The 25,833-nt window shown below is 39.8% G+C and overlaps 1 protein-coding gene across 6 annotated transcripts in view; it reads left to right on the top strand.

Annotated features, from left to right (window-relative positions):
- The window catches only part of znf462 (zinc finger protein 462), a 96,874-nt gene that overhangs the window by 2,129 nt on the left and 68,912 nt on the right, over nucleotides 1–25,833 (top strand). The window lies entirely within an intron of this gene.

The raw sequence follows: 25,833 nt of genomic DNA, 5'->3' as shown, positions 1-25,833 counted from the left end.
TCAAGGCTTTGACGTTCTTCAGATCGTCCTTCTAGACGCATTCTGATGTTTCGCAGACTTTAGATCGAGGTTCTTCCTGAAGGACAAAGTATGTTTTGTGTCTGTCGGCCCCGTAGCTTGTCCTTGCAACCTGTCAGTCCAGTTTGAACATGTTCTGCTGCAGCTCCTTTGTTGTTCTGCACCTTCTAGTGGTGCATTTTGTGGAAAACCACATTGTTAAAGTTTCAAAACAATGAGAAGCCCGTACAGAAACTAAGCTGCCGTTTGAATTCAGTGTCAGGACAACCAGTGCATTTACATACGTTGGCCTAGCCCCGCCCATTTGCGTTGAAGTTATAAGGAGTGTTTCAGTCGCACGTTTCCTGAATGAGGCCTGTCAATACAGGGCCTGTCAGGACAGAGGTCATTTCCAGCCTTAAAGGCACCGAATTTGAAAAAACGAATAATGATTAGAGAGGAAAGAAGACATAAGAATGCAGGAAATGGGCCCTGTCATTTCTGAAAGCTCCTTTCGCTCTCTTTCTAATGCACCCACGTGAGAATTAATCAAATATCGGTGATGACATGGCTGTAGTAACAGAGTAATGTCTTTGATCCCTTTGTGTGCCTGACCTGGAAAAGCTAAAAGCCCCCTTATGCAACTGCGGAACGTTCAGTGATAGCCCAAGGTTCAAGTTCGCCGCTGACCCATTTATTCCGGAGAGTCCAGAATGACACGGGCAGAGTTTTGGATTTTGTTTTTAGCTCTCAAGTTTGACTTTTGGGAGTTCATGTAGGGTTCGCACAGAATAGAGATCAAACATCCTCCTCAATTTTTCTGTGTTATTTGGCCATATGTTATGTATTTACTGTGTATGTATGCAGATTGGGCAGGTTATTAATAATTTGGATAGTACTGGGTCGCATTACACTCCCAAAGTATAGTTAGGTTTAAGGTTGACCCTAACCTGCTGTATGCACTTGAATTTTTGACCTCGTTTGTGAACATTTAAAGAGGGATTCCACCAATTTTGGCAACATTTGTAATAAACCAACTGTTAAGATGTAAACAAAGTTGTACAGAGTGGTTTGGTGTGATGTTGTAGAGAAGACTTGGATGTCTTTACAGTGGTGGTGATGGGAACCAGGGGTCGCCTTGACTACACACATAGACATTTTATTTACTATAAAACCACCAGTGAACCTACACAAGTCTTCTGAGCTTTATATGGAATGTTAATGCTGGGAAAATAGTGTAAATCTGACATAACACGTTTTCTTTAGGGACTATTTTGCCTCATAACGCCCCGCATATTATTTATCCCTCCACCATGAATGGAGTTTGTTCTCAAAACCATTGTAAAACAGTGTCTCAGTCATCAGGCAGTGAATTCATAACCATTTCCCGTAGTAACTTTCTGTGAGGGAGCTTTTAGAGATGGACGTCTGGTTCCTATCACCACCACTGTGAACAGCTCTAGCTGTTTTCTCTAGAATGGAGCATTTCACACCAAACAACGGCATTATTCACGATCAGTGGAATTCCTTTGTAAACCCTTGATTTGTCTTTGCCATGTACAAGAAAACAAGCACGGATGAAATATCTATGCTTCTTTCATGTTGAGATTATGGTATTACTGGATCAGTCCAGCACTCCATCATGCCTACGTGCAGATCAGTGGTGCATCTGTTCCATTCCAACCCCAGAGCGTTTTTTTTTCCCCCTTTAGCTGGCCTGTGCATTCACGCTAACTGCTAACTTCTGACTTCTACTACTGTATTTTGGAGGCCTTAATCACTGTGCACAGCACAGCTAGTCACTGAATTTGCGGGATGGGGTCGTCTTTCGTTAGTATTCCGTTCAGAGAAGCTGTAGAACGGCTGTGATGGTACACTAGCATGGTGGGAGGTACGAACCGAGGAGCTTCTGAAGAGAGCGCTTGTAGTTGGAGAAGTTTTTCATTTTCTCCTGCTTTGGTAGGCTTGAACTGCCACAGCTTGTGTAGCATTTAGTCCCTTTTTTGATTTTTTATTTGGAGGACGTCCTGAAAAGAAGAACCTTTCAGCTTTGGCAATCTGATTTTATGCTTCTTTAGGATGAAATGAGAGCCTCAAATCAGGATGATTCAGAGCGAAATTGGAAATGTAAGTTGATCAGCATCAGGCTGTTTAATCTATAAACAAAACTGGCCTAACCAGCAAGACTGGAGATCAAAACCAGGGTCCTGGCCGTGTGGGACTATATTTAGGTTGACCAAATAAAAGAATGATGTCATTTCCTTTCAAAGGATTTTTACAACTTTGAAAGAATGGCTCAAGCATGCATGCTACTGATGCTGACAAACTCCTAGTAATCGTCAGACGCCATTGGAGTACTGCTAATCTGTTTCTATTCACTTTCATACGTTGTTAGCAACATTAGCACTGTTGATTGACCCAAACTCCAGTTAGAACCAAGCCATCATGGATCTAATGCATAATTACTGGTATCTAAAATGTCCTCACAGTATGTCCAGATTTGGGCTGCCAACACGCTTTCCATAACCTTTTGTTAGGTTTGTCACAGAAAACCTTGAACTGCCATCTGCATAACGCCTCATGTTCGCACAAACTTCAGGCCAGATGCCCCCTGGAGCCCACTGGGATGTCAGAGACAGGGGGGGCATATCGTTTCCCTGGCCTTTGTGGAGTTCTGAAACTGATGTGAAGGTTTCATTTGAATAATTCCAGGCATAAAAGGCAGGTGGTGGCATAAATGGGGCGAGGTAGTCAGTTTATTTGAAGCCGCTGCCCAGGCTTGTTAAGCTTGCAGTTGGCAGTTTTGTTTTTCTCTCGGGACGCACAATCATATCGTAATCATCGGTATCAGTTGATATTTGCTTGGAAGTAAACTGGCCATTTTTGGTGCTGTATAGAACCATATACAACACATCCTCCATCAATCTGAAGAACCACTTCACCAACAAAATCATTTAAGCATGCAAATTTTTCTTTGTGTGTTCATGGTTTCATACAGAACCACTGTCTTTACTACAGAACCCTTGAGGAACCTTCTTTTTGATTTAAGAGTGTAGGCTGCTAACGAGGTGTCAGAAGTTACGCATAAATTTAGTTGCCATAAAAATGGAAATATTGAATAAAAGAACTGCTTATTTTATGCAGATCAGTGCAGAGGCATTCAAATAGTCTGAGCTGCAGTGGATCAACAGTGAAGATAATTCCCAGTTGTGGCTCTTTCCCGATCACTACTAGGGACAGTAGACCCTTGATTTGTAATCACTGTTCATGTGGAATATCAGCAGAGGAAACTATGATGAAAAACATTCCCATTACACTTTTGACTCCAGTTGAAAACATTTTTCTTGATCCACAGAATACAGCAGAACAGTAAATGGAGAAAGTCCTCGATGCCGTCTGTAGCGTCAGCCTTCGATGTAATTCACAAATATCAGTGCAAAAGTAGAATTCAAGGTCTTGGATGATCATCCATCCTTTGCTGTTGAGGACATTGGATTTTGTTGCACATGCTGTAATCATTTTTGTGTTTATTTTGTGTGGACTGTTTTTATACATTGTTATTTATTTATTGACTTTTTCCGCTTTTTCAGCCCAACCTGTCCTGAATTTCGGTTTCAGTTTCTGTTCTGGCTTCAATTCTTTTCTTTTCTTTTTTTGTATTATTAGTAGATGTTGTGCTCTGGAATAGCAAGCGCTGGGCTACTGCACTAAATTGTCAGCATTTGATTTGTTTTGCTGCATTTGGAACCATCTACACAGTCGTGTGCAAAAGTTTAAGCGCCCCTTTTGTTGATGTTCTGACACTTTTTTTTTTCTGACACTGTATTGCACAATTGCTGTTTATTTGCTAACTTAAACATATCAGGGAAAAAAAACACAACATCTGCCCTGTGCTGAAGCTATGGCACCATTTATATTTTATGCTTTTGCAATATGCCAGAAAACAAATGAGAAATTGTGCAGAAAAATGGCAGATTTGGACGGGTTCCCTGTGTAGAAGGTATTAGATTATTTTCACTTTGTGTACAACTTGTATATTTAAGCGCCGTATTTCTCTACAATGCTGATGCGGGTGGATCTTGTCCTAGTTTTACATTGAACAAATGTTTATGTACATCGTCATCAGTAGATATACGGCCCGCAGTTCCCGTATCAGTGCATCCCTTCCAGTAAAGAGCACAAGGCACTGATTTGAATCATTTAAAAGATCTTTTAAAAGATGGTTGGTGGTGTTCTTACAAGATGACGAGGAAGGTGGACTTCCCTTTGTTGTTGAGGCAAGATGACAGGCCTCCATTTTGATGGACGAGGGTGGAAAATAAGTGAAGTGTGCAACAAAATGGACCTCTCAGTCCAGACAGGCCACAGGAGGAAGTGGTGGAAAGCTCGCAACCCTCTGAAACCCTGAGCTGATTCTTCAGGCTGCAGCTAGAGAGAGAGAGAGAGAGACAGAGAGAAAAAACGAGCGAGAGAGGGTAAAACACACAAAAGCCAATTGAAATGGTCCAGTGGCTGCTTTCTTGACATGATGCATTGGCTCCTGGGGAATCGCTGCCCTGCTCTTCCTCATACAAACCGGCCTGCGGTGCTGTGCACACTTAACGGAGCGGCAGGTTCTTTTTTAAAAGATCCTCGAAGAGTGCATTCAGATCTTGGCTGTCTCTGAAAGCTTTTTTTCTTCTCCGAAAGAGGCCCCAAAGTTATATAACTTTTTAATTGGCCAAGCAAACTCGCTATTAATTTTACATCACACACTACGCAACTGTACGTGGAGCAGGATTTTTTTTAATGGATCATCTAATTGGTTCTTCTTGCGCTGCAAGACTAGGCTAATTGATTTGCATTAACACCGAACGGGTTGATCTGATTAACATGGTTTTGCTGAATGGTTAATTATTGTGGATCATTACCTCCTCTGAGAACTTTTTCCACCATCATTTATTGCCCATTTATGTTTTTTTTTCCATAAAGACGCTTAAGAGATGGTCCAGCAGCTTGCTGAGTGCTGGGTTTTGGCTAGTAGTGGTTGCAGTTCCTCTTCAGAAGCGAGTTTTGTTATAACTGTTGTCCCGTTTAAACCACAAATAAGCAGATAATGCGACGTACAACAGGTGCATACAATGCTAACGTTATCCCGTTTAGCTGAGAGGCCGGGTCAGGGGCATTTCACCCGCATTTCAAATGAAAAGGAAAATGTAGCAGACCCTCACCCCTGCTGTGTAGTGTGTTTAATCTGAAGTAGTCCACTTAGTCCATGGGGCGACGGACATAAAGGAATGGCCGGTCCTTTGGGATTAGCCTTAGCCTAACATGGACAGTAGAGCAGTTCCATTCCATTCTGTTCTATCATCATACATCCCGAAGGAGCCTGACTCGGACGATACCACAGACTCAGGGTCGCGAAAAGCTCTGCACGCTTACGAAACAAGGTTCTTCAAAGGTTCTTTTGTAAATCAAATGGTTCTATTTGGAACCATGAACACATTGCATGATTAAAGGGTTCTTTGCATTATAAAAGAGTTCTTACAGGTTGGTTACAGGCTTGACATCGTACACAGTAGAACAGCCCTTTTTTTGATGCTATATAGATTCCCTTATAGAACCATATAAAACACTGAGGAACCATTTAACAATGCAGAGAACCCCTTAATCATGCAAAAGAGCTCTTTGAGTGTTCATGATTCCAAACGAAAGCATTTTCTTTACTAAAGTACCATTGAAGAACCATCTTTTTTAAGAGTATAGATTGGCTTGTTTGAATTTCCTCCTCCACCTTAAATGGTGCAGCAGTTACATACAGCCTGTAAAGGTGGCTGAATGTAACTGCTGCTCTGTTTAAGGTGGAACGGGAACATTTTGACAAGTAGCTGCCGAATATATAGAAATTAGGACATGAAACAACATTCAGAACCATTTTAGAGACCACAGCTCTAGTGTTTGAAAGCATTATTGACATGCCGTGGGGTCCAGATGTCTGAGAACACATTGAGAATCTAGGATTGTTTTCGTTTAATCTTGGATGTAAACAACATTTTGGAATTATGAAAAAGAGTGAAGGCAAAGACAAATAAGATGAAGAAGGAATGCTGAAGATTCAGTCCTGTTTCAAGGTGGCTTTAAATTGAAGTCACTGAGCAGGTCTTTGTACAAAAAGGTCAGGTTTTTTCAGTCTTATTCCTTCTATTGAAACTCCAACGACTCTCAGGTGGATCTGATTTGCAGATCAGAGGCTTTTGTCACTGTTAGTGAAGGAGCTCAGGTGCTTAGTAATTCTGAAACGGGTCTCACGTTTGTGCTCGTGAGCGTGTGTGTAGAGTCTTCTTATCTAAGACCAAATCCCAAATAAGAAAACACTGGTGAATGACAGAAACAAGGCCCATATTCACTAGCGGTCCATAGATCTATCAGGGCAGGGCAACATGACAATATTTTATCGTTGTCGTGATAAATTACACCATAGTGTGCTTTTCTGAGCATACCATGTACAGCACTGTGTGAAAGCTTTGGCATCTAAGCAATTTTTTAAACAGTTGACCTCAGCAGTGAGTTTATCATAATATACATTAGACACAAGTCATATTCATAAGTCAAATGAACAGAAACACAATAAAAAGTAACAAGAATTTCTTGGGTCCTTATTTTTCCTCGACACCTTCACAGCCGCCACAGAGACTCGTTAATATCATCAATTACATCATGAGCTCAATTTACTGAAGCACTGATTGGTCAAACCAGGAGCTGCTTTTTAACTACATATAATACTGTAATACTGGGCATCCTCGAGGAGAGGCTTGATAATGGTTAAACAAACACACTCACATCCAGAAAATCACTATTTATTATATATAAATTAATAACAACTACATATAGATTTATAGATTTATCTATAAATTTTGTTTATTCAAATATTAACACTTTTCTCAGCAAATAAACACAAACTACACAAATAAACAGATTTTGAAAGTGTCTTGGGTGCCTAAGACCTTCACACAGTACTGTACATCATCAGTGCAAGTACACCGATTTACGTTTTATTACAAGTAGAGCATGATTAGTCTTGGATTTAGTTCAGTCTGGTGTGTGAAATGTAAAATGAAAGTAACTGCGTTCATAGTATTGATAGCTGTGGCCCTTCTGATTTGTTTTTGTCTGTTCTACCTTATCAAACCTCAGAAAAATCTAATATCGAGCTGCATGTTGTGAAAATATCAACGTCATGTGTTGCGATGTTATGTTTTAGCCATATCGCCCACCCTTGTTATTTACAGCGGACCTAGAAAGTTTTCTCTTCAGAATTGTCTTTATTTCTGCATAAATTTAACCTAAAACTTAATCAGAACTCATAATAGTAAATAACAGAACTGAATTAAACAAATCAGACAAAACTATTAGACTTGAATATTTATTTATTGAGGAGAATGATCCAATATTAAATATGCATGAGTGACAAAACCAGAGTATGATGCTACCACCACCATGTTTCACAGATGGGTTAAGGCTTTTATACTGAAATGCAACGTTTTCCTTTCTCCAAGCATGATGCTTCTCAATTAAAACAAAGATCTATTTTGGTCTCATCCATCCACAAAACATTCTTTAGCAAACTGCAGACTGGCAGCAATGTCCTTTTTGGAGAGTAGCGACTTTCTCCTTGCAGCCTTGCCATGCAGACTGTTGTTGTTTAGTGTTCTCCTGATGGTGAACTCATGGACATTAACATTAGCCACTCTGGGACAGGACTACAGATACATAGAAGTTACCCTGAGTTCCTTTGTGACCTTGCGGACTATTACATGCCTTGCTCTTAGTGTTGTAACCTGTTGGTTGACCACTCCTGGGGGAGCGTAACAGTGGTTCCTCCATTTGTGCACAGTAAGTCTGACTGTGGATTAGTGGAGTCCAAACTCTTTAGAGGTGGTTTAGTGCCATGATACACTTCCACAAACATGTGCGGTGCAGATCAGACGCTGATCGGTCCCTGTTCTTTAAATAAAGCAGGGTGGTCACTCACACCTGATGGCCATCACATTGATTAAAAACAGCTGACTCTAATTTCAGCTTCAAATGATCTGCTAATCCTAAAGGTTTACATGCCAAGTCTAATATTTTTGTCTCGTTTGTTTAAGTTTGGCTCTGTTTATCTACTAATAGGACTCGTGTGACGATCTGATGAAGGTTTAGGTTAAATTTATGCAGAAATACAGCAAAATTCAAAAGGATTCACAAACTTTCAGGCACCATTGTAACTGGATTTAGTGCAGTGTGGTGTGTGAAACAATTCAAATAACCGCATTCATAGTTTTGGCCCTTCTGATGGGTTTTTGTGTGTTCCACCTTATCAAACCTTAGAAAAATGAAATCGGCTGCATCGTGTTAGAGTCTTTGTTATATTAGATGTTATATTTTAGCCATATCGTCCACCCCTGTGTTCTTCATATTGCTCAGTATTGCGCAATGAAATGTTTCAGGTGCACTTGATACATGTGCACCTGATAAATTCCAAAGCCATCAGACATTTGAATTATAGTGTGACACGCGGTTTCAGGCCCGTTCTCTACTAACTTCGCCATTTCACAGGTAATAAAGAACTGTAGGAGTAGCTGCGGAGCTCATGATGCTGTCTACCTTCTCCTGTGCTTGTTGTTGTGCATGTTTGTAGAGGAAGTCCCCCCTGCCCCCACCCCTCCACGCCCCCCCCCCCCCCCCCCGGGGGATCCAGAGATAGGAAGTGGCAGTCTGATTTCTGTTGCCACCTCAGACCACAGAGCAGATTTGATAGGAGCTCATCCTGCCTGTCTCGGCTCATGCTGCTTCTCTATCACACGCTACTTTCATTTCACCAAAGCACGCGGTAGTGCACTCTCTCATCTGCTTAGCAGTGTTTTATCGTTTGTATGTTTTTAAGAATATTCCACAGTTTGCCTACCGTGCGCTGCTGAACGGGACGATGGTGGGTGCAGGTTAAAGGAGAACTCCACTGACTTTAATAAACACCTGCATAATTAGGTGGTTAAGAAGTCACAAAGTTCGTTCAGAGGGGTTTGAGGTGAAACGCTCTGTTCTAGAGAAACTTACCGAGTCAGAATCGTTTACAGTGGTGGCGATAGGAACCAGACGTCCACCTCTGAACGCTCCCTCGCTGAAAGTTATGACATGGGAATGAATGAAGTCTTGGGATATTTTTTTAGTTTTGGCCTAAAACTTTTTTTTTTTTAATCCAAAAAATATTTTACAAAGTTGAAAAAATTTTTTTTTCAATTTGCCACTAATTTACTATCGTCAACATTACATATAAGAACTCGCATCCATCTTTCACACTCCAGGATGGAGATTTTTGAAAACCGTCTTCAGTGTTTTCATGCAGATGGGCAAAATACAAAGTTCCAGACGTCTGCAGCTTTTTTGAATTTATTATGTATGACCGATGACTGTTTCTGTGTGCTCGACATTTAGGGGTCAAATGGCAGCGATAGTTTTTAGTATTTAGTTTTGCTTGTTCATTAAACCTCACTGTGGAGGTGTCAGTCCGCAGCGCTCAATTCCTATTAGGTGTTATCTCGACTAAAAAAAATCTCTGACCAGTAACGTTTCAGAGATGGTGGTGTAAACAACCTCACAGAAGCCTTCGGGCTTTATTTAGCTTTTTATTTATTTTTTTATTTTTACCAAGTTTGGTCCTGCCAAATTCCGTCTGCTATCTAGGTCTCCTCCAATCACATGATACCACAAGCGCTAGGAGGCTGAAGGCAAACGCAGGCTTCCTTCCGAGTCCTGTGAAGCTCCACTGAATCTTTGCGTCATTGTACAGCCGAATGTGCTCGGAGGAGAACGCTAACCGCCAGCTCGGTTACGTCAGCTGAAAGATGCCTGCACTGGCTAGCATTTCGCTGAGTGATGGGGGAGACGGGGGGCCATCCTGTCCACCTAGACAGTGAGAGAGAGAGAGAGAGAGAGAGAGAGAGAGAGAGAGGACAGCTTACTCTTTTGGACTCCCAGCCATGGACGGCTGTAGCTTCACTGAGGATCAAAATTCTTTCCCTTTTTAAAGCTTTTATTTTCTGGCAGGAGTTAAATCTGGGTGAAATGCTGACTTATGGAGGTCTGACATTATTTGTAAAACACCACCATCACATTTGCAGCGTAGTACATATTTTGTGCAGTATGCATGTTCACAGGTCCCCCCACTTCCCCCCCGCCCCCCTCCCCGCCCCTCAGGGCTGGCATGCTCATGTGAGCGCTTTCAAATCATTTGTGTTTTAGAGATTTGGAAAGACAGCGCTGGAGGGAAAAAATGGTTTTAACATTTGTATAAATACAGATGAGGCCTCAGATAACACGTGTAGGTTCTCTGGTGGTTTTGGATGGTAAACAAAATGTCTATATCTGTGTTGTCGTCATGGCGACCCCTGGTTCCCATCACCACCACTGTAAAGAAATCTGAACACATTTCACACCAAACCACCCTGAATCACTCTGTTTACATCTCACACACACACAATTATGCAGGAAATTTGGAGAACGGGTGGAATTCTCCTACAAGACCAGAAGGTTGTTTTCAAAAGGTTGTTGCCAGCAAGATGATCAGGGTTGCCAGATCCCCAATGCAAGTTGCTATAGAATTATTGTTTATTGTAAAACCTTTTACCGACTTTAAGTTTTATTTTTAAAAAAAAGTATGTAAACAATGTGCTTGTACTACCACTAATAATAGTAAGAATGATTGTTTATTATTTATTACTAATAATAGTAATAAAAGTAATAATAATCAGCCCTTATCATTTTTGTAATAGTAATAGATAGTAAAGACATAACAGTAATACAAAATGAGAATAAAAAGGTTTTTCCTTTCAGTTATTAAGGGCCATATCCTGCATTTTCTTGTGTTTTTTTTTTTTTTTTTTTCTTCCTGAGGTCCATTCTTAACATTTGTGTGATTATATGTACAAAAACAGCCATAATTCATTTTCTATGACCAAACTCTTTTTAATCTCTTACAATTAAACAAGCTGTTGTTTATTGTACGTTTAAGACTGATATATGTGATATATGTAAATGAGCCCTGTTCTGACACCAGTCCGGGCTGAAACACTCCTTATGACTTCAGCATTAATGGGCAGAGCTGAACTGCCGCAGGCAGAATAGGTGACATCACAAAAACAACATACTGAAAATGGCCTGTTTTTGCAGCTTAATCTTTATATACCGACTGTAGTGAAGTTTCATTATATCCCTTTTACAATATTTACATATTACATCATTCAAAAAAAGGGAAGAACCCTCAGCTGTCCGTGATATGGGCACTTGGATCATTTTCGTATTCTTACGACAAAATGGTGGAAAATAAAACATCTGATGACTTTGAGTGACAATAAATATGACGACTGATGTCCTGGAAAAACAGGGGCATGTAAATGCCCAAGGGGGAGGTTGGCATCGGCGCTGGCATGTGGGGGACTCAGAAAAAAGGAGAAAATGTGATGTGTCAGCGTTTTGCGTGCGTCAGCGTTAGCAGGTCCCATGCAAAGTGCCTCGATTCATAAAGGCTCAGGATGCAAAGGCAAGGAGTTCAGCGCAAGGAAAAGTGAGGAGAATATGACATTGGAGTTTGCCTGCAGCAAACATAATTCGCTGCGTGGAAAGAAAACAACACCTCTGATAAATGTTGAAACTGCTTAAAGGGAAATTCCACCCATTTTGGTTTGGTGTGAAACGATTCATTGTACAGAAGCAAACCAAATTAGATCTCTTTATAGTGGTGGTGATGGGAACCAGGGGTTGCCAAGACTGCAACACAGATATAACCATTTTATTTACTATCCAGAACCACCAGTGAACCTACACATGTCTTCTGAGTTTAAATGGAATGTGGATGATAGAATTCATAACCATTTCATGGAGTAGCTTTCTGTGAGGGAGCTTTAAAGGTGGACATCTGGTTCCTATCACCACCACTGTGAACAACTCTGACTCTGGGAGATTCTCTAGAACGGAGTGTTTAACGCTAAACCACACTAGCAGTCTTTAGCAATATGAAATTTATTTGGACTAAACCTGGAATTAAGAATGATACTATTGCCTCAAATCAAATTGGTTAGAAATCAGTGCCATATTGTAACTGCATACTACTTCTGAGAAAACAGCGTTTAGCTAGCAGACTAGCTAGCTAGCAATCTGTAGTGGTCGGAAATTTACATGGGCTATACCAGGAGTTCAGAATGATGCTGTTGCATCATTCTGAACTCCTGGTAATAGCCCATGTAAATGAAGGAGGAAAGCTGGCAACTGCATGCTACAGTCACGAGCTAGCATTTAGCTAGCAGTCTATAGCAGTAGGAATTTGGGATAAGCCTGGAGTTTAAATGATGCTGTTGCCTCAAGTCAGATTATTTAGGAATTAAGTTGTACAACCAGTGCCAAATTACTAGTAACTGCATGCTACTAGCGACAAGCCAGCATTTATCTAGCCGGCTAGCAGTTTCCAGCAGTAGGAAATTTATTCGGGGTAAACCAGGAGTTAGGAACGACACTCAGATTAGTAAATATGCCTAAATTGCAGTCTCCAATGAGTTTTATATGTAAAGCCGGCGACTGTATGCTACAGTCCTGGGCTAGCATTTAGCTAGCAGGCTAGCTAGCAGTCTGTAGCAGTAGGAATTTGAGCTACACCTTGGGTTAAGAATGATTCTGTTGCCTCAAACCAGATTATTTAGGAAGTAAGTTTTGTTGGCAGTGCCAAAATCTAGTATCGCTACTGTACTACAAGCCAGGATTTGGTTAGGAAGCTAAGTAGCAATAGGAGACTTATTTGGGCTAAACCTGTAGCTAAGTATGACACTGTTGTCTCAAAACAGATTAGCAGTGTAGTTGTGCCAAATTGGAATCCCCACTTAGTTCAGTGTACAAAGCTGGTGCACTTCATAGCATGCTAGAGTGATGGGTTAGCTAGGAAGTTAGCTGGGCTAAACCTGGAACTTTAAGAAAGATGTTGTTGCCTCAAGTCGTTTTTGTGAGGAAGTTAGTGTAGTTAGAAGGCTAGCTAGCATCATAACCATTTGTTTCCTCATGAAAGTGCTTGGCTCAAAAACTGAGTAAATGTGCCTTAATTATACACTGTATTTAATATTATAAACTATTATTTGCAGCCCCAGCTCCAGTGCATCTGCAGTGCATCTAGACTGACTCCCTGTTCTTTGCCCTGTTGAAGCAAGACAGTGTGTGAACAAATTCTTCCAGCCTCGCCGCTGTGAATGGAAAAATCCAGAGCTGTATGAAGAAGCCTGTTCCCTTTGGAGGCCCTGGGCCCGACCAGGACAAGGCTTCCTTTCAGAGGGAACAGGAGTGGTCTTGTGGGGGAGAGAGAGAGAGAGAGATCCACTGCTTTTGGTTCCTCTGTGCTGGAGAGGTGCTGGTTTCCAAGTCTGATTAAACATTGAAGAAGTTGGAAGGGGAAGGCCTCGCTGGCGAGTTAATATTAATGGATCGCTCGTGTTTCCACCACAAGTTGGTGGCTCTTTTTTGAAGAGCAATTAAACATCTCAGCTCAGTAGAACGAAAAAGGAAAACACTCATAGCAGAGATGCCTTTTTTTATCTCTTAACACCGCACTATTTCGTGCTTCAACAGAGACGCGAGGAAGTCTGTGGTGAGTTCTACAAGGAACCACTGTAAATACTGCAGTTTGGTCCAAGACTTGGTTTAATCTTTCCTGTTTCTACTATAAATCTGCTGATCTGCTGATCTGAGGACATTTGTTCATGTTCCTCTAATAGGGCAGAGGAAGAGCTGGGCCAGGCAATGACGTTTATGTCCTTGAAGGCCTCCAGACCAGCATGTAACTCCACCCGCATGCTGTAACTGTAGTATTTGCAATGTCAGGATTGCACAGAAGGAGGCAAAGCTGCAAACCTTTGGCCGTGCTCCACTGACAGGCAGAGTGAAAAGTCTGGACTGAACTTCCTTCAGATCAGCCTCAGCCAGACAGAGACTGCATGCGTGAAGGTGTGAAGGTATTGTATGTGTGTTGTTAAGAATAAACAGTTGCCCGTGCAAACCAGAACCTTTGGTCCGGTATAATTAGCGAGCTAAGTATCTCCCCTCGCGCGCTTCAGAGGCAGGAGTCTCCTTGGAGAAATTCTCCGAATGTAATCGTGTAGTAAAAAGAATTCTTGCCACAACCTGCCAGGTGTTGCATTGTCTTTCGCCCAAGCAGAGGGCCCAGGGGTGCCTTCCCTCACTCCTGAAGTATGGGAAACATTTCTTCTTGGGTCGAGAATTCCTGAAGCTCGGTCCAGTCTTTGATCCATAATTCAGTTTGATCTTAACAGGCGTTGGCCCAAGCAAACCTACCCAAATGGTGCCAGGCTCAGAAAGGCGGAACAGTGGTGCGCACTTCATGGTTTCCTGAAGGAACTGTCTCAGTGGAAAAACACTTCCTGGTTATTTTCCAGTTTTATGACCTCGGCTGTCTGCAGGCCCCTCTCCTTTTTCACATCAGTCCTTCACGGCATAAAATGTCCTCATGGGGTCACGTATTTTAGAATGGTTTAAGATGACCATGACAGGTTATAAAACCTTATGTGAACTATCATGGTTTTCGTGTGCAATTTCTATTTATTTGCTGTTTTTCACATATTGGGAAAAAAATCTATATAAAATGTGCTGTAACTTTTGCACAGTATTTTTTAATACAATTTCTGAATAATTAGATGGTTAAGATGTAAACAGAGTCATTCAGAGTGGTTTGATGTGAAATGCTCTGTTCTAGAGAAACTTACAGATTCAGAATTGTTCACGTTGGTGGACGTCCACCTCTAAAAGGAAAGAGGATTTTGGCCTTAAAACCCTTTAATGGTGGAGGATTACATAATAAGCAGTGTCGTGAGGCAAAATAGTCCCAAAAGAAAATGTATTATTCCAGATTTTCCACTATTTTACCATGAAATGGTTATAAATATGGTGCCTGAGACACATTTACAATACTTTTGAGAAGATTCTGGCCTAAAACATATTTTTTTAAATCCATACATGGCGGAGGGATACATGTAGGGTGTTATGAGGTAAAATAGATTTAGGGATTTCAGATAAAATAATAAATTTCAGATTTAAAGCTGCATTATGTACATTTTGGAGATTTAGAGGCTTCTCTGGTGGAAATGTCTAATTGTGCTTTGGCCCCCTTCCCCGAGAGGATGAATCTGATGATTGAAAGAGAATTCAAAGAGAAAGTCAAAGCTTGGTGAAGTTAGGACATTGTTGGGGTTTATCCTAAAGTTAGGACAGTATTTAGGAGGTTTAGTCTAGTTAGGATGTTTGTGTAAGACCTGTTTTCTTACCTGGAGTTAATGATGAGATGTTATGAAGTTAGGAACTGTTATTCTGTAATAGCTACTGTCCTAAATTCAGTCCATACTTAAGTGGTAATGGTGAATAAACACATCAGATTTCAGGCTCCTGGTTCCTCAAGCCCTTACTGGGACTGCATTGGCTTATTCTGCTTAGTTGAAGGTCTGCAGGCCTTTTGGAGCTTCATCTGGCTGCCTCCTAATGACAGATTGAGTTCAGAGTCATGAGCCTGGTCAGCACTTTCTTTTCATTAAGCTCATCCTAATGTGAAACCAATAGAGGGTCTCATTGTCGTTTAAACTGATGGGTGTTGGTGAGTTGACGACACATCTTTACGTTTGTCCAAGACAATATTGTGTTAATTCACAGAGGCGTTTAAAAGGTAGCTTAAAATTTAACGTGATAATTACCACATAAGTGGAAGTGGGAGTTAACTGGTCATAAAAGGGAGCTACCACAGGGGCCCTTTTCCAGTCATGTCTTACGCAAGATTTTAATGCAGAATCCATATGTGAATGCTTGGACTAATTGCAAGTCTTCATAACTGTGAGAAAGAGCGCATCATGCTGTAATAAGCATAAATAGATATCGATATGTCCCCAAATCGAAGCATTGTAGCCATACCAAATTGGGTAAAAAAGTCTTAGCTGAAAAAGAAAATAAAGAATATGTCTGAAAACCAAAGCTGAAAACTTTTTTTTTGATTACCTTTTTATTTATGCTTTTGAATGAACTGTATACAAAATATAACAATAACATACTGTTATTTTTTGGGATGTTGCAATTTGCAGTCTTTTGTCAAGAGTTTTTATTACAGGAACTTTGTTTCTTTTGCAGTATTGTCATCAAAACCTGTAGTGGGACGTTTTTTGGGTGTTGTATCTTCTCATGACACTAAACATGAGCAGAGATTATTAATATCTGATGTCCCTCCTAGATACCACAAAATAGTTTCACGTGCTAAAAAAAAACTAATTCCATTGAGTTTTTCCACATCATGTTGTACAATTAACATCACATACATATTAATTTTAATATTACATACTAGCATCACACACACAGGTTCAAAAAGAAGGTAAGGCTCGATGTTTAGGCCTCAAACGATCTCTAAATCAACACAATACTGATGAAGATATGATGACAATAGTAGGTAATTCACTCTTATCCTCAGAAGACGCAGAAGTCAGATTCATCCATGTGTGGGGGTCTGAAATACAACCAATGTTACAGAACAGTCTTCTGCACCTTGCTTGCAATTTCCACCAGAAGGGTCTCCAAGTCCTCATATTTTACATAGTGTTTACTTGTAAAGTCTTAGATTATTGTTAGTTTTGAGACTTTGTTGTTTAGCTTAGGATTAGATTGTAGATCTTTGATTTTTTTCTTTTGGTCTAAAACCAAAAGTGCCGTTTTTGACAGTTTTTGGCCAAACATTTTAGGGGCTGTAATTTTGGGGCATGGCTAATAGATGCATCGTCGGTGATGGCTAGCGGGCACTTCACCAGGTTCACCGAGACCTCCAGATGGGTCCACCACCTTCATGGGTTTTGTACCTCTCTGGAGATTCTCTAGACCAGTCGCTGATTATTTCTTTGTTTTATCTACTCTACACACCTGACCCAAGGTGCTTATTTGCTTAAGTTGAATCAAGTGAACTTGTTGAGATGACGTCCAAAACTATGCATATTGCTGGTTTGCCAGGACTAAAATGGAAGCCTCTGCTCTACACTGAGGGAAACAATCATGATCAAGGCACAAGTATCATATCATTAGCATTTCCAGATACTCAAAGTTAGACTACTTGGATCAGATCAGGAATCAGAACATCCCTATCAAGTAGTGAACATCTAAAATTAGAAGCATTTTTTATCTTCTTATTTTATCTAATATACCATTGGAATTCACACTGAGACAAAGCCAAACCTTCTTTAACACCCACCCCCCCCGAGCTTCTCCAAAACCGTAAAGAAAAGGCACAATCGGAACTAAATTCAACAGCTTCTTCAGGGCATGTCATCAGATCTGCTGAGACTGTGTCAGCAGTGGAGAAGACCTTGAGGTGGCCTTCCACAAAGAGTGCTTCTTAGTTCTGCTTTCACAAGCACCAATGGCAACGCAAGTGCACACACAAAAAAGGAAAAGCAAGAACGGAAGCTGGCTAAGGTCTTTGCTCTAGGTTACTCCATCCCATCTGTGTAATAAGATAGCAGGCTTGTAAAAGTGGGCAAGGAAGGAGCGTGGAGAAACAAAAAAAGAAAAAGGCCCTCTTCATGGCCTTGAGCAGCACAAAATGGTGGCTGACCAGTGTCAGTGGTTGCTGCGACGCTGCAGTGGCTGAGTGTGTGTGAAATGGAGTCCTGTGAGCTACGCTAGCGTTTGGCCAGTCACCGCTGCTCTGATGCAGAAGATAATTCTGTCAGCCCAGCGAGGTGACTCCTCCACCAGAGCCTGAGCGACTGTCCTCTGAGACGGTGGACCTTACCGCTCGTTCTCCATGCAGAGATCTGGGTTGGTGTTTTGTTATGCTAACTAGCGCCGTTTGGAGCGTTTAGTAGATCATTGATGATCTTTTTGAAGCTTTTTTGAGGAGCTGTGGTCGTTCAGGTTGCACACTGCTCAGAGGTCTTACTGCATCGTCAGGGGAGTCGATTTACAGAGCAGGTTCCTCGGCTTGTTGGATGGCATGTGTGAAGATAGCCAAGGTAGGGACGATAGGGTCACTCAGATACTCAAGTAACTGTTTGAGGTGTCGGTGTTCAAATACTGAAATGACTGTTTGGGAATCTGTTACGTTTCACCGAGAAATGATAGAAAATTTAGAGCAATATTTTAGGGAAACATCAATTTTTTGTTTTCTCAGGACTACAAAGTGTGACAGTTTTGCTTATATTTAAGATTATTTACATGTGATATATAAGATTATATACGATTAAGTACATTAAGTTACACTTTTCTTCTACAAAACACAAATGAGCGCCTTAACGACCCAAAGAACCTAATCTGTTTTCTTTCTAATCAGACTAATCTTGTTCTTGCAAGTTTCTCCTTTGAATCATGTTGCGAAAACCAATAAATGACCGATATATTTCACCATATTTCTCTCCTCTCAATGTAAACTGAGCGGTCATAATTATGGGTAACACTTCTGTAAGCATTCCCCTGGCCAATCACAAGGCTGCATTTCTGACCCCGCCCACACTGATCAGTTTCAGAGTCAGAGAAGCTTAGCGAGCTGTAGCTACCTATCACCCGTTCACTTGTTTATCCAACACCAACATCGTTTGCTTGTCAATTTTTTTTCGTCCGTCCATTTGTTCATTCGTCCGTCCGTCCTTATGCACGTCTGTTCATCCATGACTGTTTCCATCCACATCAAAAGCTGGATAATGATTTTAACTCTGTATGAGGGCCGGGGCAGGCTAGGAGTACTAGAAACAGAGTTGTCAATCAAGCTGCTCATTAGCCACGCCCACTCAGTTCTCAGATAGGCCTCATCAGTGGATTCTAAGCCGTTTTACCTTATTTATATCATATTTTTCGTTCAAGCTTTACTATTTATAGAGCACTTCAAGTTTAATATCATATAAATATTTTTCAGATTTTACTCTGCGCTCCCTGAGACTTTAACGTGAGCATGTTGTTAAAGACAAAAGGCACAACAGAGCTGAAAAAGCTTCTTGTTAACAGCTTGAGTAGCACAGCCTTAGCTTTTTAGCTAGTCGTGCTAACTAGTCTATCTGATGGAAGGTACAGAAACAAGAACAACAAAATTTCTTTGACAAACTAACATGGCACTATGGTCACTGAGCAGTAAAGACTTAATGTAGGACATGATGAGTCCTCATTAGCATTCAGCGTTGTTCTGTTTAGCTGTAGTGCTAGCATAAGCTTATTAGTAAAACTAGCCTCTGTTACGCGTCCAACACAAAAACGTCAGTTTTCCTTTGCTGTTTTGGAATAAATGAACGTCTTTTCTAATTTATTCCTGCTAAATTTTTGTCCAACTCGATTTTTTAGGCTAACTCCAGCGCTATCGGCGCCAGTATCATGAAGCACCTCTAATAATTTTGTAGTAGTGTTAGTTAGCAGGCTAGCATATTGTACTTGTCATGACAAATTCTTGTTTCTCGACAAAAAAAAAAACGTTCTCAATTAGCGATTTATGCTATGCTAGCTATTGAATGTTAATTACATACCGACTCAGCTTAATATCACTAAAAAGCTGTTTTTAGACTCTAAAAATATCTGTATTATCCTTTCAATGCTGAGAACGTTTTCTGATATGGACATAAACACTATCAGACTATTCCACCTGCAGTTTTAACACGAGGCCAAACTCGGCTGACTCTCAGCCAGCTTCCTGAATGAGTTTTCCTGTTCCACCTTAAATGGCGCAGCAGTTATTATAACGCCTGAGCCACCTGCATGTAGCTGCAGCACCATTTAAGGCGAAACGGAGGGGAGCTGGCCCTGAGACCGGAAGGTTGCTGGTTCAATCCCCAGCACCGACAGACCATGACTGAGGTGTCCTTGAGCAAGACACCTAACCTTTTACGTATCGTGCATTTAGCAGCATTATCGTTAAATTTAGTAAAGTGAGCCCACACTTTTGAGCGTCTTACCCTTTCAGCCATGACTGGAGAGCACAGAGTGACGCTCAGCATTCGTCGATCCAATCCAGCATCACCCATTTGAACATGCCAGCTGTGTAGAACCGTCTAGAACCAGTCAGGAACCGTTACCAGTTTAGTGCTGGTTAGATACCCAGACCTTGTGCTGTTTTTGCTTTTTTCCTTACCTGCAGTTAATCCATGCTCAGATGTCCAACTTAGCCGAAATACACATCCGTAATTCCGAAGCAGCAGAACCCATAATCCTTTATCTCCTTTGGAGTCTTATGCAAGAGGCCAGCGTGCATGAGTGGTTTGTGTTGCAACTACATCTTTCCAAGCAGACAATGGAGGCCCTCTGGTAGATACAAAGGTAAAGTCCCTCAAGGAAGGTTGTTTAAACTGCTGTAGGCCTTTGACTCATAAGCAGAAGAGCAGTGTGGAAGGAAGACGAAGCGTGTGATTCATCTGGAAGAATGCTGTGGGCTTTCAGTCAGTGTTAAAGGGTAGATGAGGTGAAGTTAGCCATCTGCTAGGATTTCACACTAGACGTTCCTGTGCAGGGTCCCAGACATCAAACAGCAAATTATAATTTCAGTAAAGGATTAGCATAAAGTCACAGCTGCCACTAATGGTATTTTTAAAGGCACGGTCTAGTTTAAAGCTTTCCAAGTCAGCAAAATAGACATAGTTGGGCTCAGGGTGCTGGTGTTTGCGTCAGCTTCGTCGTTCATTTGTCTCAGGGTTTACGAAAGTGCCGATCAAATGAGTCGAAGATGTTTCTTATTAGACATCCAGCATTTGGTTTAATGGTATTCAACAAAGCACTGCCTAGACAGGTTTTATGCAGGAGGCTTCAGCTCTTCAGCTCAACTGTCAAATCAGGCCTGTTGTGGTTGGATGCTTTGCGTATTCGATGTTTTAAGTGTATTTTGTTCAATACAAAGAAAGGTAAAATGGCTTAAAATGGTTCTGTCACATCTTTACGTCCTGCACTTGGGACTCATGGGAAATGCAGTCCATATAGTATAGTTAGCATGTTCCTTTATTCTAGCAGTTCCACTTTTCAAATGTTAAAGACTGCCAAGGATCTTTAAAGGCACAGTATGCAAGATTTAGGTGGTCTATTGGCAGAAATGGAATATAATAAGCAAAACCATGTTTTTATTAGTGTATAATCTGCTGTATCTCTGAATTGTTGTGATTTCATTATCTTAGAATGAGCCCTTCATGTCTACATAGGAAGCGGCTCCTCTTTCAACAGAGGCTGCCATGTTCTTACAATGATTCTACAGTAGCCCACAATAAACAAACCAAACACTAGCTCTACAGGGTGCTGTTTACACTTTTACACTGAAGCAGCAGCTTAAATTTGGTGGTGCTGTAGCTTCAGTTGGAAGACGCAGAAGAAGAATCAGTGGATGATGCTGGTGCTGGATTACAGCTGAGTGTGGTGAGAAGTTTGAGAACCCAAATTTTGACAAATGCAGGATCAGACTTTTTATTTAGCCCAAGAATAAGAGAGGGAGGGTCAAAGAAGAGAAAGCCAAATGAAATCGAGACCGATAACAAAAGCAAACCTGAACTGTAGGTTCTACTACATGCTTGGTAAGGGAGGGGTGAGGGAGTAGGATTCAACTGGATGCAGTCTGCAACCTCACCACTAGATGTCTCTAAATCTTACACACTGCACCTTTAAAACTGAGGTAAACTACCTGTGATAATGTAAGACATTGCCAGCTGGTTAAAAAAAAATGCTTTAGCCCAGTTTATTAGCATTAGCTATGTTGTTTAGTAAGTCTAGCAGGTTTATTTACTTTCTTAAACCTGGGAAAAAAAGCTTCCAAAGTGGTGGTGATAGGAAGCAGATGTCCAACTCTAAAAGCTATCTCACAGAAGGTAACTACATGGAATGGTTATGAATTCACTGCTTGATGACTGAGACACTGTTTTATGATTGTTTTGAGAAAATTTCAACCTTGAAATCCATTCATGGTGGAGGGATACATAATATGCAGGTTGCTGTGAGGCAAAATAGTCCGCAAAGAAAATTGATTATTTTCAATTTTCCGCTATTTTCCCATCATCAACATTCCATGTAAAACTCAGAAGACTTGTGTAGGTTCACAGGTAGTTTTGGACAGTAAATAAAATGGCTATATTTGTGTGGATGTCTGGTTCCTCTCACCACCACTGTAAAGAAGCTTGAACCGTCTCACCTCAAAACTCTCTGAATTACTTTGTTTACATCTCAACCACCAACATGTTGAAAAACCAGTGCGTTTTTTCATTGAAAGCTTTGCCGTGTGTAAAGAAATGATCAGAATTTAATATCTGTAGATATTAAAATGTAGTAGTACAGTAGTAAAGTAAAAGTAGTTTTTATGCCATCTCTACTCTAAAGTCATGCCATCCTGGCGTGTGCTCATCACGCTAGTTCTTATAACACATTAAGAGCTGACTAGTTCCTTGTATGTTATCTTCGGTTACACCTGAGTTTTTCATGCTTTTTCAACCTCTAGCAGTACTAGTCTCGAAGGCCAGAGCTGCACAAATAGGCCCTTTGTTATTGTCCCATATTTCAGAATTTAAGAAACTTCCCTGTTCCGTTATCTCTTTTTTCCTTCTCATCACTGCTTGTTGTTTTGCGTTTTATAAAATCATCACGAAGGTTAGAAGGCTGAAATCTGCTCTTTGGAAAGGGGCTTGTGTTGGTTGCTTCTTTGAGATGTTAGTTGGTTAATGGTTGACCTAGTTCCGCTGCCATCTGGTTCCTGGAACGGATTTGCTGTGAAATAAAAGCCAATGATTTTTGGGGAAGAAGAAGATTACAGACCATGTCATACTGGGAGATCCAGAGTCCCATGTTATGAATATGAAAGCGCTGCGTGGTTTGTACACATGTAGAGACTGTGAGGCGAGTTTGCGGTGTCATACTTGCTGATGCTGATAAATGAATTTATCTGTAATATTAGAGAGGCTGAGGTCTGAAAAGGTGGACTGATATGTACATCTGTTCAGTACTGGTCAAAATGTTTTATATTGTTTTATCTTACAGAATTTCATCATATTATATCAAACTACAAGGTAAGATAAGTTGAGGGGAAAAAAAGGAATGTAAATAGAGTATTGGTCATGTTATTTCAAATAAACTTGTAAATGAAACATCTGAACTACTTTTTGGTTAACAGTTTATCATATTTAAATCTACACTGTGTAAGTTATCATTTTATAAAATAAAAAATAACATTAATAAGGCAGGCAATTTAATATTTTAATGGTAAATAATAACCGCTTCTAAGTTATTAAATGACTTATAATGCACTTTTATTATCTACAATTATTTTCAGATGATTTACCTTGAGATTTGCTTCTGATATACAGGCGTATTAGATATTAATTTGTTATAATAAAATTAATACCCAGTATGGGGTTCTAATAGATTTAATATTCAGAAATCAGTTTTAATACTATTTATATCTAGATTGAAGTGCTAATAAAATGAATGTCCAAAATGTTTTAGTAAAATATTAGTAATTAAATTCTAAAACATTCCATATCCAGAATGGTGTTCTAGAAAAATTAATATACAGAATGAATTTCTAAAAAAAATATCCAGACGTTTTGTATGAAATTAACATTCAGAATGAAGTTTGGATAGATTTAATACCCAGAATAAAATGAAAACTAAAATTAAAATCCAGAACATTTTTATTAGAATTGATATAAAAATTAGTGTCCAGAATGAAGTTGTAATAGAATTAATAGCAGAAACAAAAAATCTAATTAAAATCCAGAATATTTTTGATTATTTATCCAAAGTTAACCTTTAATTAAATTTGTATCCAAAACTAAGTTCTAATAGAATTAATGTTTAGAGTAAAAGAAAAAAAAATTAAATTCAGAATATTTTTAATAAAAAATAATACCCAAAATTACATTTTAACAAAATTAGTGTCCAGAATTAAGTATTGCTAGAATTAATATCATAAATAAAGTTGAAAAATGATTAAACCCAGAATATTTTTTATTAGAATTAATACTCAAAATTAAAATGGAATAAAATTAGTATCACAATTAAGTTTTGCTAGAATTAATACTGAGTATATCCATCCATCTATTTTCTAAGCCGCTTCTGGTCAGGGTCGCGAGGGGGGTGCTAGAGCCTATCCCAGCGGTCATCGGGCGGAAGGCAGGATACACACTGGACATGTCGCCAGTCCATTGCAGGGCAAATACTGAGCATATAAAAAATAAAAATAAAATGAGATTCATCATTTAGAAATAATTATTATACAAAAATAAATAGTAATATAATCAGTATCCAAAACCAAAGGTCTAACAAAAGTAACAAAAGAAGGAAACTGGTATAAAATTAATATCCAAAAGTAGAGATCAAGGCAAATATCTTGATAAAATGAATGTGAATAGATAATTACATCATATTATTTATTATTTTATTCACTTTTTGTTCACATATTTCTTCCAAATTTTTTAATTAAACGTTTAAAAACACCTTTTGGTGAGTAGTTTAAAACATTTAAATGTGCACACTTTTTATTAGAGAAAATAACTAAAGTGCTTTATGCGGTCAGTGATTCCTTTGAATAGTAAAGTAAATAAGAAAGAGAAACTAAAAAAGGAAAAGGAACATGAAAATCCACAGTGGTTTATCTAGAACAGTGGGTTTCTGGCTCTGAATAGCTGAAGCTGTTGTCTAGCGTGCCACTTCGCACTGGAACACCTAATGAATACTTCATTGATTTCACTCTCCAGTCAAAAATGTGGCACATAAGATCGATGCTTCATCTCGTAGGTGTCTAGCTTCCTAATTTGAGCTGCAGCACATGATGAGAAGGTTTGAGGAAGTTGAAGCTGTACAGGCTTTTGTGATGTGATTCATGACCTTTGACGATCATTCCTGTGAGAACGCGGAACGATGCATTTTAAAGACCACTTTGGCTGCATGATCTGACCAGGGCTCGCTTGTTAGCCTTTGGCTAACAACCACATTTGTAGGCTATAGCGTAAGGCTACGCTTAAAAGAAGAAACAATAACTTGAAAAAGATTTAAACAATATTCACCATTTTGGTTGAATTTGCTTTGACCTTTTCATGGTTTCTGGTGAGAGTAGACTGTCCTGCAAAAATGTATCACACAAAACTTCAGTATATTTTCTTGATTCTCCATACGCATCATGATATTTATTTTTTCTGAGGTTTGATAAGTAGGAAGAGTAAGAAGGAAAAGAACTGGTAGTGCCTCATATAAATAAAGACACACTGTTTTTAATGAGCAGCGCTAATAGCCCCCTTTTGTGGAGAATCTTCAGCCTGCTAAATGTGAGTGAGTCTGTTACTAGCGAGGCCCATGAGGTGATTTGCATTCAAAAATCCTTTAAAAAAGGAAATAATGCTTTTTTTAAACCCAGTGTTTCATGTACTGCCCTACTAATTATGCTAAATATGCTCTTTTTGTAATGAACCATGTTCAGAAAAGCATATTGTGACATAATTTATAATGATAAAATAACAAAACCACTCTAGTTTCTTGTTTTGTCCCACGCTGTCAACCAGTTTGCCAGTTTACGCTGGACTGAAACAAAGAACGGACGTAATCACATCGTCATCTAACAGAAGATTTAGATTTGATGGATATTTCAAAACGATGCTTGATAATGTATTTATTGTGCTCCAGAAGAGACTAATGTTTTTTGTCATTGGGTCTCTGTGATAAAATATCTGTATATTATTAAATTTACCGCATTTGTGATCCTAATAAATGTTAATCCAGGTAGATTTCACAATTTCTTCATGTTATGAATATGCACACTAATGTTCAAAAGTCTGGAATCAGTGTTTTCAACAATATAAAACCAGATAA

The sequence above is a fragment of the Pygocentrus nattereri genome, chromosome 16, assembly GCF_015220715.1.
Source record: "Pygocentrus nattereri isolate fPygNat1 chromosome 16, fPygNat1.pri, whole genome shotgun sequence".
Taxonomy (NCBI): Eukaryota; Metazoa; Chordata; class Actinopteri; order Characiformes; family Serrasalmidae; genus Pygocentrus; species Pygocentrus nattereri.
This window is presented reverse-complemented; position numbering and strand designations above follow the sequence as displayed.